General features: G+C 52.9%; 1 protein-coding gene across 1 annotated transcript in view; it reads right to left on the bottom strand.

Moving 5' to 3' along the window:
• Positions 1-9836, bottom strand: part of BLACAT1 (BLACAT1 overlapping LEMD1 locus) — a 34755-nt gene extending 24919 nt beyond the window's left edge. Inside the window, exon 1 of the mRNA XM_045982115.1 lies at positions 9812-9836. The gene's annotated coding sequence lies outside the window, so the exon portion shown is untranslated. The remainder of the gene's footprint in view (positions 1-9811) is intronic.
• Between the last annotated feature and the right edge of the window lie 4804 nt (positions 9837-14640).

The following is a 14640-nucleotide window of genomic DNA, read 5'->3' as shown; positions in this document are numbered from 1 at the left end:
TTTTTTTTTTTTTTTGCCTCTTCCAGCTTCTGGGACCCCCAGATGTTCCTTGGCTTGTAGCAGCACTGCTCCGGTCTCTGCCTCCATCCTCCCACGGCCATCCTCCCTCTGTGTCTATGTCTTCACACCATGTTCTCTGTGTGCAAGCCCAAGTGTTCCTCTTCTTTTATTTTTTTTTTTAAGATTTTTTTTTTTTTTAAGTAATCTCTACACCCAATGTGGGGCTTGAACTCACAACCCTATGATCAAGAGTCTCATGCTTCACTGATTGAGCCAGCCAGCCACCCCTTTCTTCTTCTTTTAAGGACACTAGTCAGATTGGATTAGGGCTACCCTAATGACATCATCTTCACTTGTTACACTTGCAAAGATCTTATTTCCAAATAAGGTCACTTTCATAGGTATTGGGGATTCGGATTTCAACGTATCTTTTAGTGGGGGGACATAAGTCAACCCATAACAGAGTTTCAAACTTCACATGTCCACAATGGAATTCTTGATTTCTCTACCTCTTGCCCCCAGCATTTTCCTCCTCTACTTTCCCCCATCAGTTAACAGCACCACCAGCTCTGTCCAAAAGCCCAGAGAACATCCATCCATGCTTCCTCTCTTTTCCTCACCCGCTGTGTCTAACCAGCAAGACCCACTGCCCAAATCCAAGTCCTTCTCCTCTCTCTCCTGCTACCACGTGGGTCTAGCAATCTCCCCTCTCTCCTGGGTGGCTGCACCAGCCTCCTGTTCCACTCACCGCCCCGCTCCCACCACAGTCTACTTTCCATCGAAAAGCCAGAGTGATTGTTTTAGAACATAAATCAGATCACATCCCTCCCACTGCTTAAAACCTTCCAAAGACTTCTTACTGGAATTAGCATAAAATCCAAGCTTCTTAACTTGGCTTATGAGGTTTTATAGGATCTGACCCCTCTTCTCTCATTTCCTACCACTCTCTCCCACTCTCGCCTCCTCTCCAACTGTACCAGCCTTCCTTCTGTCTCCTTGGAACATTCCAAGCTCGTTCCTGCCTCAGGGCTTTGCATTTGCTGTTCCTTTTGTCTGGAACACTCTTCCCCCATCTTGGCAAGAACAACATCTTCTCTCATTCCAGTCATATCTCAAATGTCACCTCCTGAGAAAACGCCCCCACGGCGACAGGCACTGTCTCTCTCCTATTATTCTATTTTTTAAATTCATAACTTCATTACTATTTGTTCATTCCTGTGTTTACTGTCGGACTCCTATCAGACTGCAAATGCCATAAGGACGAGAGTTTAATCGGTCTCCTTTTTTTTAAAGTTTCATTTTTATTTTATTTCACTTTTTTTCTGTAAGCTCTACACCCAACATAGGGCTTGAACTCACCACCCGGAGATCAGGAGTCATATGCTGACTGAGTCACATACTGACTGAGCCAGCCAGGTGCCCTTGATCTGCCTTTGCCTCTTCGAAATCCCAGCCCCTACAACAGAACCTGTACATCGAGAGAGAGAAAAAAAAAAAAAAAAATAGAACCAGTACATCATAGGTGTGCCACAATGTCTATTTTTTTTTTAAGATTTTATTTATTTATTTGACAGAGAGAGATCACAAGTAGGCAGAGAGGCAGGCAGAGAGAGAGAGGAGGAAGCAGGCTCCCCGCGGAGCAGAGAGCCCGATGCGGGACTTGATCCCAGGACCCTGAGATCATGACCTGAGCCAAAGGCAGCGGCTTAAACCACTGAGCCACCCAGGCGCCCCCACAATGTCTATTAAATAAATAAACTTATCACTCCAGGCACTGTACTAGGGCCTGGGGATTTGATGATGAGCGACAAACAAAATCTGTTCCTTCTCCTTGAATTGGACAGGGACTGATCCCCGAGCAGCATGTCACAGGGATAACCAAATCCCCATCAACCTTTTAACAACATTGACTCTAAGGCTGGCTACGCTCCCTCTTTCTCAGCCGCAGACGAACTCCAAGCTAACACCACTCTCGACATTCCCCTGCCTCCTCATCTCAGTAGATGATCTTGTTTTCTATTTCCCAGAGAAAACTGAGGTCCAGACCAAGAACTCCTGAGGTCATCTTTTATTTCCTTCCTTTTTCTTCTTCCTGTCTGCCCTTCTGGAAAGAGGGTGGGGTTTGCATGCAGGGAGATGTGGCAAATGACTTAACCTCTGAGTCTGAGTTTCCTCCTCTGTAAAGTGGTCATGATAACTCTGGCCTCAGTGGGTTGTCCTGAGAATTAAACAAACATCTTCGGTCACATGCCTGCCTTTTCACAGATGCTCAGTAAATGTTTTATTCTCTTCCCTTCCCTGTACCGCCCCCCCCCGCCCCCGCCCCAGTAAGTGTTTCATTCCTGGTTTATAATGGAGAAACCGAAGGTGAGTTTAAGGATGTTTAAGTCTACTGGTTAATTCACACAAAGTCACACCCTGCTATCTGGCAGACCCCAAATTAAATCCCAGAGCTCAGCACCCAGGCCCAGGGCTCTTTGCATCGCAGCAAAAAGCAAACATAAAGACAATCTAATGACTTTTTAATAAAGGCCAAATTAATTCAATTTAAAGGACTGTCCTTCGGTCTGGCATTTTGTCCTCTTTCTTTTCTCCTTCTCCTCCTTTCCTCCCTTCCCTTCTCTCTCCCTTAGTGTCGGAATGTCCTTTATCTGAAGAAATGACGTATTTTTTTTTCCTTGCTTCGAAACAAAGCTAGCTACACAACTAGCCCCACTATTACAAAACTGCCTCGAATCCTACAGAGGCTGCCACTCACTTTCCTGTGGCAGAGGGCTCACCCCAGGACTTCTGCATTAGAGGGGCAAAGGTGGTGGTTTGGTTGGAGCGGGGCGGGAATTGCCCGAAGCCGGTTGCATAACTATTGACCTTGGTTTGGAAGCATTCACGGAGATTTCAGAGAACGGAGAGCCCCACCCGTCCACGTTCTATCACTGTAGCACACAGGACCCCCCAAGTGCTCAGACAGGCTCCTGCTGCGCCCTCCCCGTGTGGTCCTTCTCTGGCCACTTAGAGAGTTTCCAGCAAGTCTCCTGCGGAAATTTTTGGGTTTGAACGAAGAGTGTAAAAATGTGGTCAGCATATTGGCTCTGGTATTTTTTTCCCCCATGCAACCGGCCCCAGGAGGTGACTGACCAGCTGGGCCAAGGGCACCGAACACCTTTTCTCCGGTTGCCCATAACTCCTGAGCCTCCCAGACCCCGCAGGACCCGGCAGGATGGCAAAGAGCCATAAATCCGGCAAGCCGGGACTGGGAGCTCCCTGATTGCACTGGGAAACACGGCCCATCTGATTGCTGCGTGAGCTGGAGAGAGAAAAAACGGTAACGAGAAAATACGACCGGTTTGGAACAAAATGAAGCAACAGAGGACCGGCAGGAGGGACTGTGCGTTTTTCTGTCTGTACAACAAGGGGGCTGGATTACACATCCCTGAAATTATGCGTTCCACTTTGTAACTAAAGTCAAGCACGATCAAGCAGATATGGGAGAGGTCAGGGCAGGAAAGCAGAACTGGGGGACCCAGAGAAGCTGCTGTTACACACCAAGCTTGTTCATCTCAGACAAGGGCAGCCGTGGGATGCACACTAGAAGGCCAAGGACAGGGCTCTCCACGGTCATCAATCCATCCAGAGCCAGACTCTGGCCAGTGCATCTGAAGGCCCTGAGTCTTGCTCCTTATCCTCAGACATTAGTCCTTGAAACCTCAGCAGCCCATTCTGGGTGGCCTGGCAGGCCCTCTTGATGATCAAAACAGAGAGGTGTCTAGAGGACAGGATCTCCTGCTTCCTTGGTGAGCCGGCTGGGTGAACAGGGCAGCAGAAGGCACAGGACCAGCAGGGGTCCGCAACCACCAGGTCCAGGTGCACCTCCTGCTCGCCTACTCAGCCCCTCTGTCCTGTCTCTCCCCCTCAGCAGTTTGCTGCCCCATGCCGCCTCCTCCCCCACCAACCCCGCTCTCTTGGTGGGAGCAGGGACAGTGACACTAATCTCTTCTTTGACTAGTTCCCTGAGCCCTGACTGAGCATCAGTCTCCTTCGCTGGGAAGACCAAGACACACGGTAGGCATTCAACAACAAGGAGGAGACTGGATGCTTAATCCTTAGCATCCCATGGGCGGATTTCTAAAAAGACTGAGCATAGGGGTGCCTGGGTGGTTTAGTTGATTAAGCATCTGCCTCTTTTTTTCTTTTTTAAAAGATTTTATCCATTTATTTGACAGAGAGAGAGAGAGATCACAAGCAGGCAGAGATGCAGGCAGGGAGAGAGAAGCAGGGTCCCCGCTGAGCAGAGAGCCCAATGCTGGGCTCGATCCCAGGACCCTGAGATCATGATTTGAGCCGAAGGCAGAGGCTTAACCCACTGAGCCACCCAGGCACCCCAGCATCTGCCTCTTGATTTTGGCTCAGGTCATGGTCTCAGGGTCCTGACATTGAGCCCCCTATGAGGCTCCATGCTCAGCAAGGAGTCTGCTTGAGATTCTCTCTCTCACGCTCTCTCTCAAATAAATAAGTTTAAAAATACTGAGCATAGAATTACCTGGGGAGCTTGTTAAAACGCAGACTTCTGCCCTCCCCCGAGTCCACCTGAAATACAGTCTCTTGGGTGGACAGCTGGAAATGTCCTTTATAACCAGCTCCAGCCGCTGCTGGTGGTACATGTAGGTGGCGTGGGGGGACGTTTTGGGAAACACTGCTCTGCCTGGGGATTCCTGTCTGTAGTCCTACTGCATACCTGGACCTATGGGAAAACCACAGGAAGCTTACAAAATGCCCCACCCTCAGGGTGCCTGGTTGGCTCAGTCAGTAGAACATGGAACCCTTGATCTTGGGGGTTGTGAGTTTGAGTCCCACGTTGGGTGTAGAGATGAATTAAAAAAAAAATCTTTAAAAAACCCCCAGAACAACAAAACAGAACTTACAAAATGCCCCACCCTCAAAGAGTTCCCAGTCCAGCAGGAGAAAGAAGACAGCATGGGAGCAATTAGTGCTCAGCTCCTGACAGATGCCACGTGTCCCAAGAGTCTGCCAAAGGGTGGGCTGAGTCGGAGAAAGCTCCGGGAAGGAGGCGAGGTTCAGGCAGGGCTAGGACCGTCAGGAGGACAGTTTTCCTCCCCACGCAGCCAAGATAGGGTCCATCCCGGAGGTGCTCTATTAGCCACCCTCATGAACTCTGCCCCGCCAACTGGCATTCGTGCACTCCCCCTCCTCCCTCCAGACGGAGCTCTCTGTTCCGTGGGACATAATTACACTCTTTGGCCTGTTTTAATGAAGGCAAACGTATTCAGTATTTGTATGTGGCTTCTCCTGTGTTGGAGAGGGTGGGAGCGGGCTGGGCAGGGAGGCCTTTCTCAGGGAGAATGGGAGAGTAGTATCCTCGCCGCTCACTTGCGCAAGCCTCTCCTTTCTCAGCAGATCTGCCCCCTAGCCCTGGGGCCACCCCTGCATTTTAACCCACTGAGCCACCCAGACGCCCCCCCACCCCTGCATTTCAGAACAGCGCGCTGCGGCATCTGTCTGGGTGGTACAGTCGGTTAAGCTTCTGCCTTCTGCTCAGGTCATGATCCCGGGGGTCCTGGGATCCAGCCGCACAACCGGCACTCTGCTCAGCGGGGAGCCTGCTTCTCCCTCTGCCGCTGCCCCCCCACCTCCACCATCCCACCACCAAAAATGTTTCATTAGGGAATCGGTTTTTATTTCTCCTATGGTTTGTAGTGATCGTCATTCAACTGCGCCTACCGTGCCGCAGAAACCTCGGACCACACAACAGAAGCACAATTATTTGACAAACCACCAAGAAAGAGAAGCGCTTTGCCAATTACTATGCAACCGCTGCTTGTATGCTGTGAGCTGATTTCAAAGATGCTGAAATATGAAAAATAACACGTACTAAGATCAGCAAGACGGTTTGAACGACGGAGAACACAGCGCTGCACATCAGTCCACCTGGCTTTGGTAGATGAACTCCTTTATTTATTTTTAAAAAGATTTTGTTTATTTATTTGACAGAGATCAGAAGTAGGCAGAGAGGCAGGCAGAGAGAGAAGGAGGAAGCAGGCTCCCTGCTGAGCAGAGAGCCCGATGCAGGGCTCCATCCCAGGACTCTGGGACCATGACCTGAGCCGAAGGCAGAGGCTTTAACCCACTGAGCCACCCAGGCACCCCGGTATATGAATGTTTTTATTGGATGTTTATCCCAAATTCAATAGCAGATGGGAAGAGAGTACAGAAAGAGAGAAGGGAGAGGGAGTTTCCCATTTTTCTGAGGCTCTCGAAGCGCACTAGAGATTTAAAACATTAAGGTTTCATTGCAAAGGAGGGATTGTAAGGCTAGAAGACAGTACATGGCTCCCAAAGGCCACAGAGGTAGAAGTGATGTGGGACATAACACTAGGACTTCTGTCTCAAAATCCAGTGCCTAAACCACCCACGTGTCCATCAGCGGACGAATCGATAAACAAGATGTGGTATAACCATACGACGGAATATTACTCAGTCAGAAAACGGAACGAGGTACAAGTACACGCTGTAACACAGAAGGACCTTGAAAGCACTGTTAAGTGAAAGAAGCCGGACATAAACAGCTGCATGTTGTATGATTCCACTTACCGAAATGTTTAGAACAGGCCAATCTACAGAGGCAGAAAGCAGATGAATGGTTGCCCGGGGCTGGGGGTGGGGGGAGAGGGAGGAGTAACTGTTAATGAGTGTGGCGCTTCCTTCTGGAGTGATGAAGTTTCTGGAATAAAAAGTGGCAGTGGTGTACAACCCTGTGCACAACACTCAATGCCCCTGATGGTAAGTTTCATGTTATGTGTATTTCACCACAATTAGGAAGAAAGACCAGGCGCTGGCCGGGTGGAGTTCCATTCCTTTTCCTCTGTGATGCTGTGATAGCAGCAGGGAGGACGGGTGGCAAGGGAGAAGGAGAGAGGATGGGGGTACCAGAGTAGAGGGCACCCAGGCACTTGGCAGGCCTCCCACCACCACGCACCCCCGTTGTGACTCTCCCTCCTCCGGCAGGAAGATGAGCAGAGCCAGCCTGGGCTCATCCGTCTTCATTACACCATCCCTACCAGCTCCGTCACTTCTTGCCAGAAAACTCATCAATATTCCCCTGTGGCTTGGCAGGCCCAGCCCCCCTCCCTCCCCTGCCCCCACCCTGGCTCCTCCTCTTTTTCCCAGGTTATGGGCTTGGACCAACTGATGCACACACCCCAGCCCTCCACTCTGGTGTCCCTGCTCTTCTTTCTCTCTCCTGGAGATCCAGTCATGCCCTCCCTCCTGGGCTGCACTGTGCGGGGGAGGGTGTCCCTGGATACCTGCCCCGGGGGTGTGGAGGGGTCTTCGGGAGCCCACCAGGCTCCTAGGTGCTGAGTGTTGTCAGCCCCTTCTAGAAGCCACCCTCACCCCTCTACTTGGAATTTCTAAGCACTTCCTCGCACTCTTGGGCTCCCTGTGTCTACTTCATTTTCTTCTACTCTGAGGCATCAGTCATTTTCTAATACGAGTTACATATTAGTAGCCTATAGTACATACTTAACACTGTTTACTCATCCCCCTATCAGAATGGATGCTCTGTGAGGGCAGGGCTTTGTCACACGCATTCATCGGAGCACGTCCAGCACCCAGACTGGCGCCCCAACTAATAAATGGAATGAATGGATGTCTCGGGGCTGGGTCCAGATGCCCCGCAACAAGGTGTTCGCAACTTCTTATCTCTGTTCTGTCCTACTCTGCCTCATTCTCTCTCCCAAAGCTACCCTGGACTTCCTGCAATTCCCCCTGCTTACTGTCAAGGCTATTCCCATTCTGGGTCTTAGCACTTGCTCTTTCCACAGCCCTGATTCCAGGGTTATTTCCCATTCCACATTCAACCAGCCTTCAGATGGCCGGTCTCACGCTTCCTTCGGGTGTCAGCTGAAATGTTGTCTCCTCCGAGAGGACCACCTGAGCTACCACAGCCCCCCAATGCGCCTCCGCCTCCTTACCCAGTTATCTCTGGCTAGGTACTGCCCATCTTCCTTTCTATCTCTCTCACTAGACTATAAGCTCCATGAGGGCAGGAATCTAGGTTTCCCTAAGGTAGCAGGTGCTGCCGGTGTCCCAGCTCTCCTCCTTTGCCCTGGCCCAGTCCTGCACAGCAGATTTGACTCCAGCTGCGAGCATCTGCATTTCTTTGCATGATGGCTTGTTCCTGCTGTGCCCACTTTGCTTGCATCTGCGTCAAGCAAAAGGGAATTAACAGGAAATTAACACACAGATGCAGACACAGAGAGAAACACTCAAACAAGGCTGCTGGGAATCAGTTTATACATCCCCTTGCTCCCTTCTCCTCTGGTAGGATGACTCTGAAGTCCAAGTTCTTTACAGACTCCCAGAGTTAGGCAGTGGCCTTTAAGCTTCAATTATTCTCAGTGGTAATTTTCTTGATAATAATCCTTTATTGGCTGCCTTCCCTTCTCTTTCTCCCTCCCCTATGCTCCTACTGGTGTTTCTTGGCATCAGTTCCCAAATAGAATCATACAGTTAAACTCTTATCTCGAATTGGATCACTCATGCCTTGCTGGTGGGGATGTAAGATGGCCCAGCTGCTTTAGAAAACAGTTTGGCAGTTTCTCAAAGTGTCAAACATGGAGTTACCCTATGACACAGGAATCCCATTCCTAGGCTTGGACCCTAGAAGAACTGAAAACATACGTGCACACATGTTCATAGCAGCGGAACCTAGAATAGTCAGAGCACGAAACAACCTCAGTGATCACTCGCTGATGGAGAAGCAAAATGTGCAGATCAAATACGGGGAGTAGTATTCAGCCAGAAACACGAAGGGAAATGCTGGCCTCGGCTGCAGTGTGGGTGGCTGTGCTCAGGGAAGGAAGCCGGTCACGAAAGTTCGCGTGGTGTATGATTCCATTCTTACCGAGTGTCCAGAACAGGTGTATCTCTAGACAAAGCCCAGTCACGGCTACCGGGGGGCAGGGAGCGAGGACAGCAGGGAAAGACTGCTAAGGGCTACGGGCTCTCTGGACAGCAGGGAAAGACTGCTAAGGGCTACGGGCTCTCTTTAGGGGGTGATGAAATGTTCTAAAATTGAGTGTGCTGATGGTTATACAACTCTGTAGCTATACCAAAAATCCCCAAAGTATACACTGCGAAGGGATGAATTGTACAGTAAATGAATGATATCTCGATAAAGCCTTTTAGTTTCTTCAGAGCCCTTTCCTCAAGGCCCACTCCTAAAGGAACCCAAAGGAAGGTCACCAGAACCTAGGATTGGGCCTGGCGCGTAGCAGGTATTCGATCGACATAGAAATACACGTGAGTAACTGAATGAATGGGAAAGAGCTGCAGGCAGAGGCTTGATGACAAATCATCCCCGTGTGCTACTGGGAACAAATCCCCAATCTCACAGGCACTTCTGTTTGGAATTATCTCAGTGGGAGAAGAGAGCAGAGTGGGGGGGGGGGGTGTGCCCCTGAGATGGGGAGGGTGGGAAAGTGTGTGTGCGTGCGAGTGTATCTGTGTGTGAGGGTGTGCCCACGTGTGAGTGTGAAGGCATGCATGTGTGAGCATGTTTGTGTGTTTGGGATGCGTGGTGTGTGTGTGTGTGTGTTTTGCGGGGGTGAGGCAGGAGTCAGTGTAGGATCCCACGGGAATCTAACAACGGAATCGCTGGGTGCTGCGGTGGGGAAGGCTCTGAGCAGCAGGGACCACCTCCGGAGACCCGAGAGCCAGAGAGTCCTCCCTGCCCCCTTCGTGTCTCCTCCGGGTCCATGAAGTGGACGCTGTCCCTTCAGCGGGATGTTCCTACCTGCGAGGGCTTGGCCAACGTTCTCCATTCTCCGCGGCTCACTGCTGGGCAGGTCTCGGGCGCAGGGGTGGAGGGCTGAGAGGAGAGAGAGGAACCCAACTCTGAGCAGACTGAGAGAGCAGAGCGACCCCTCCACGTGCGTAATCCAATAATTCAGAACCTTTCTCGTCCGTTACCAATAAGACCAGTTCTTAATCACCTTAGAGCATAATCCCCATTAGAATGTGCATCCAATTATCTGTGACTCATCATCCCATTCAACGGAGACTTCAGAGGCCCCTGTCCCAGCCGCCCAGGGCTCTGCCAAGCTTCCCGGATTAACTCCAAGTCGCCGCACCGAGTCTCCTTCGAGTCTGTGCGATGCATGGGAAGCCCGCGGGTGACCAGAGTGTGAGCGCTGGGCGGCGCCGGGCAGGGCCCCGCTTGCTCCCAGTGTGGCAAGGGCATGGGGCTGGGAGTCTGCTGACACTGACCTCCCTTGTCCTGTGCGACACGGGACAGCCGTCCTCCTCTCGCCACCTCGGCAGCCGCCGCGACCACCCCCTCCTTCTTCACACCGCCCGCAGTTCCAAGCAGTTCCAGGAGTGCCTGTCCAGCTGCCCCCTCTCATTCTGCAGGGCCATGTGGACTCTCCGTCTAGCTGTCCCCGGTCCAGGAGCTCAGGGGCAGAAGGCTAAATCCTCTTGGCTGGCTCTGGACTCTGCCTCCCTGGGCACCTGCCCTTCCCGCCCCAGCAGATGGCCACAGCGCCCTCGGGAGCTGAGAGCAGGAAAAGAAGAAGCATGGCACCGGGACCTGGCGTGCCCTGACGTTGCCTCCCGTGACCCTGCCATCTTCCTTTGGACCCTGCCCCCAGAGAGCCCTGCTCCTGTCCGGGCTACGCTGGCTCTCCACCCCAGCCCAGCGCAGCGCTCCTACTGACCATTTAGTCAGTCAGCCCCCAACAAATGTCCTTGGCCCCTCTGCTCTCAGCCAGGCACTCTGCCAGGTCTGGAGGAGACCGAGATGAGTAAAGAAGTCGGGGAGGTCCCTGCCCTCGAGGACCTGGGGAAAAGCAGACAGGTAACACGTAACATGTGGTAAGAGCACGACTAGAGCTCGTAAAACATGGTGTGAGAGCTTACCGGGTGCAAGCACAGTTTGTTTTTGTGCAATTGCTGTTTAAACACACCTCTGTTAAGTCATGAAGTCTCCCAACGACGCCATAGCATGGCTATCACAAGGACAGAAGCTGAAGCTCAGAGAGGTTAGGTGACTTGTCCGGGGTCATCCAGCTAGTACAGGGGGTGAGGATGGATTCAAACCCATGCCATCCACCTCCAGAGTGGAACATTTATTTATATATTTATTTATGTTTTAGAGGGGGAGGGGCAGAGGGAGGAGAGAGAGAATCTTAAGCAGGCTCCACACCCAGCACAGAGCCGGATGTGGGGCTCGATCCCCCGACCCTGAGATCGTGACCTGAACTAAAATCAAGAGTTGGGTGTTTAACGGACTGAGCCACCCAGGCGCCCCTAGAGTGGAACTTTTAAACACTGTTAGCTTGCTTCCAGAGGAGTACAGGAGAGAGACACACAGAGGCCATCTCAGCTGCCTGGAGGAAGAGAGAGGGACTACTGGGTACCGAGAAAAACCTTAAACTTGGCTTTAAACACAAGGGTGGGAGGTACCTGGCTGGCTCAGGCAGAGGAGTAGCATGCAACTCTTGACCTCAGGGTCCTGAGTTCAAGCCCCACGTTAGGTAGAGAGATTACTTAAATAAATAAATAAAGGGGGCTTTGAACCTCCCAATATTAAGCCCTTAATGGTCAAAGCCTTTTCATGAACTGGAGGGCAGCAATGTGGTCCTTGGTGTAGGAGGGCAGGGTCATGGTGCCAGGAATCCGAGACCACGAGGGACCACAAGACACCATGTCTTTGGCAGCTGGTACCCCTGCATGAGCAGGGGGCAGTCCTGGGACCCTGGCAAGGATTTCCTTCAGTCCCAGGATACTCTGCACTTTCGTGGTCATAATTCACCACACTTGAACTTCACCCTTTCATGGTTTGTCTGCCTGTCTTGTAATTCTCCAAGTCTCCTGGGAGCCAGGGCTACGCGTGTCTTACTACAGGTCACGCTCCTGGCTCCCAGCCACCCTTGCCTCCTGCGGAAGACACACAGTAAAGTCATTGAATGAACGGGTGGGTGGGTGAGTGAATGAATTTGAGCCTTACAATCCCTCCAGGAAGGTGGAGTAGGTAACATCATCCCTCATTTGAAGGGGTGCAGAGTGGAGGCAGGGCCGAGCTGCCGCACCCTAGTGTTGGTCTGACTCCAGCCCACGGAACTTCTTTGGGTCACACTAGGGCAGGTCCCAACATCACAAGAATCAGGGGACAGCAGACTTCTTGCCATTCCAGGTCCCATTTTCCTTCCTCTTGGCCTTCTCCCTCTGTTGGTCCCTCTGGCAGCATGTCCGTGGACCCCAAAAGGTTGCAGTCCCTTCCTCTGGCTTGGCTCATCGCTGTGTTCTTGACGCTCATTGTAGTGGAACAGACATGTGCCCTGGGGAGGGACACAGATACTGACACCAGCAAAATCCTCTACACCGGCCCCTTCACTGCAGTGAGGACCTGTGTCCCCGACTCTCAGGAAATCATTCCATTCATTCGTTCACTCGCTCGGTACATACTTATTAAGGGCACACCGTGTACATGCACAGTTCTTGGCACCAGGGACGCAGGCATGACCTCAAGGGACTCCCAGTCTAGCAGGAGAGATGGACAGGCCGTCACAAGGCAATGGGCTAAGCAACAAGCATTGCGTTGGGTGCCCTGAGGAGGGTAAGAGGAAGTCACCTCCCGGAGGGGCCCAGACACGGAGAAGAGAAATAACACAATTTGCAGGGGGTGTGTGTGTGGCGGGGGAGGAAAGGGAGGATTGTAAGAAAAGCCAAGCGGCTGAAGCATATCCATGAGTTGGGAAGGGGCAGGGGAGGAAGCTGGAGGAGGAGGTGGTAACCATCCCAGTCATCAGAAAAACTCATTTAATTCTCACAAGTCTATGAGGCCAGTAGTCTTAAAGTTCTGATTTGGGAAACGGTGGCACAGAGAGGTTCAGTAACTTGCCGTTGGTCACACAGCTAGGCAACAGCCAGCAGGATTCAAACCCAGGAAGTCAGGCTCCAGCCTCTGTGCCTCTGATCACACATGGCACAGCCTTGGCCAGCAGGTCAAACCCTTGGCCCTTTGTGGTCATGCTGAGGAGACCAAGATGATCCTACAGGGGATGCGGAGATCCTGCAGACTTAAATGGGACAGAGGGCTGCTCAGCACGGCCCCTTGGGGGGTAGCCTGGAGGCCACGTGGAGGATGGGTTTGGGGGTAAGGCAGAGAGAGCCGGTAGGAGGAAGGTGTTCCTGCAACCCAGGTGAGGAGAGGGAAACGGGTGCTGGGTTTGAGATAGGCTAAGGTGAACTTGGCACAATGAGGTGCATGGCAGGATGTGAAGAATCAGAAAGAGGATGCGGGGGGTCGGGGGGAGGACCTCCTGATTTCTGGCTGGGAGCTGAGGGCCTGTGCTCCTCCAGCTGGGAAACAGAACCCAGGAGAAAGGTGGGAAGCGCCAGAGCTTAGGCTGGGACATGCCACCCCTGAAATGCCTTTAGGGGACACCCAGGTGGTGATGTCCCATAGCCCCGCTGCTGCCTCCCAGGCCCCACTTCCTCCCACCACCACCCCGCCCTCTCCCCAAGCCAACCACTGTCCCCCCCACCCCCCGCCCAGTCTCCCACGGCGCCCCAGAGCCACCAGCTTGTTGGAAAGCCCCTTCCAGGGCCCTGCGGTTCCCAGGGCCCCCCCCTGCCTCCTTTGGAGGGGGCACTGCGGACCTTCCCCCACTTCCTGCCTGCCCCCTGACGGTGGGATGGGACTTTTCCACTTTGGTTTCCCCTGGCAGCTGCAGAACGTTATCTCCCTTTACGGGACACTTTACCGACACAACCATGGCCTGTGACCGCACCCCCGATAGCCGAACTGGCGCCAGACCAAGGAAGACCCCGCGCCAGTGTGCCCAGGGGAGCGGGCACGGGGCTTCTGGAGAGGAGACCCCTGGTCTATGGCGGGAGATGGGGAAGAGTTGATTCTGGCAGGCCATGCTTGGGAAGGGAGGGGACCCGAGGTGCACAGCGGGCACCCGTCACAAGGGACCGGGAGGCCTCGATGTTATCCTAGCCTTTCTGCCAAGTAGCCATGTGACCTTGGGCAGCACAGTCGCTTGCCTGGGTCTCCTCTGTACCATGCATGACATGAGCTCTGGGCCCTACTGCCCTCACCTCCCGTTGTGGGGAGCCTCTCCCTCCATTAGGAGAGGGGGAGCCCAGAGGGCCACACAGTGCTGTTCTAGAGGGAGGCACGGCACTTGGCAGAGAACTCAGCAAGGTGTTTTAGCAACAAGCCCGACAACAGAGCGGCTTAGAGCTTGGAGCTCACTCTGCTGCTTACCTCCCCTCGGTGTCAGGACTTGCCGGGGGTTGGGTGTCTGCATTTCGGTAAGCCTCTTGCTACAATAGCATTCTCGGCAGCTTCAGTCACTCAGACCACAAGGGTAATCCGCTCAGGAAGAGCCCCGCCCGGCCCAGCTGAGCGGCCTCCTGTCTGGGGCAGGGAGCCCGCCCGCGGGTGCAGCCGTGCCTACTGGTCTGCCTCCGGGTCTCCCTTCGGGTCTCCCTTCTCCTCTCCCCTCACCTGCCGTGCCCCACGCGCCCACCAGCAAGCGCCTGTCAGTAGGAGGGCGCACTGGTCACTCTCAACTGAAAGGAATCAGTTAGACTGTGGGAAGAACTGTCCCA

Source organism: Meles meles, chromosome 17, assembly GCF_922984935.1.
Source record: "Meles meles chromosome 17, mMelMel3.1 paternal haplotype, whole genome shotgun sequence".
NCBI lineage: Eukaryota > Metazoa > Chordata > Mammalia > Carnivora > Mustelidae > Meles > Meles meles.
Note: the sequence above shows the minus strand (reverse complement) of the source record. Positions and strands in the feature narration are given on the sequence as shown.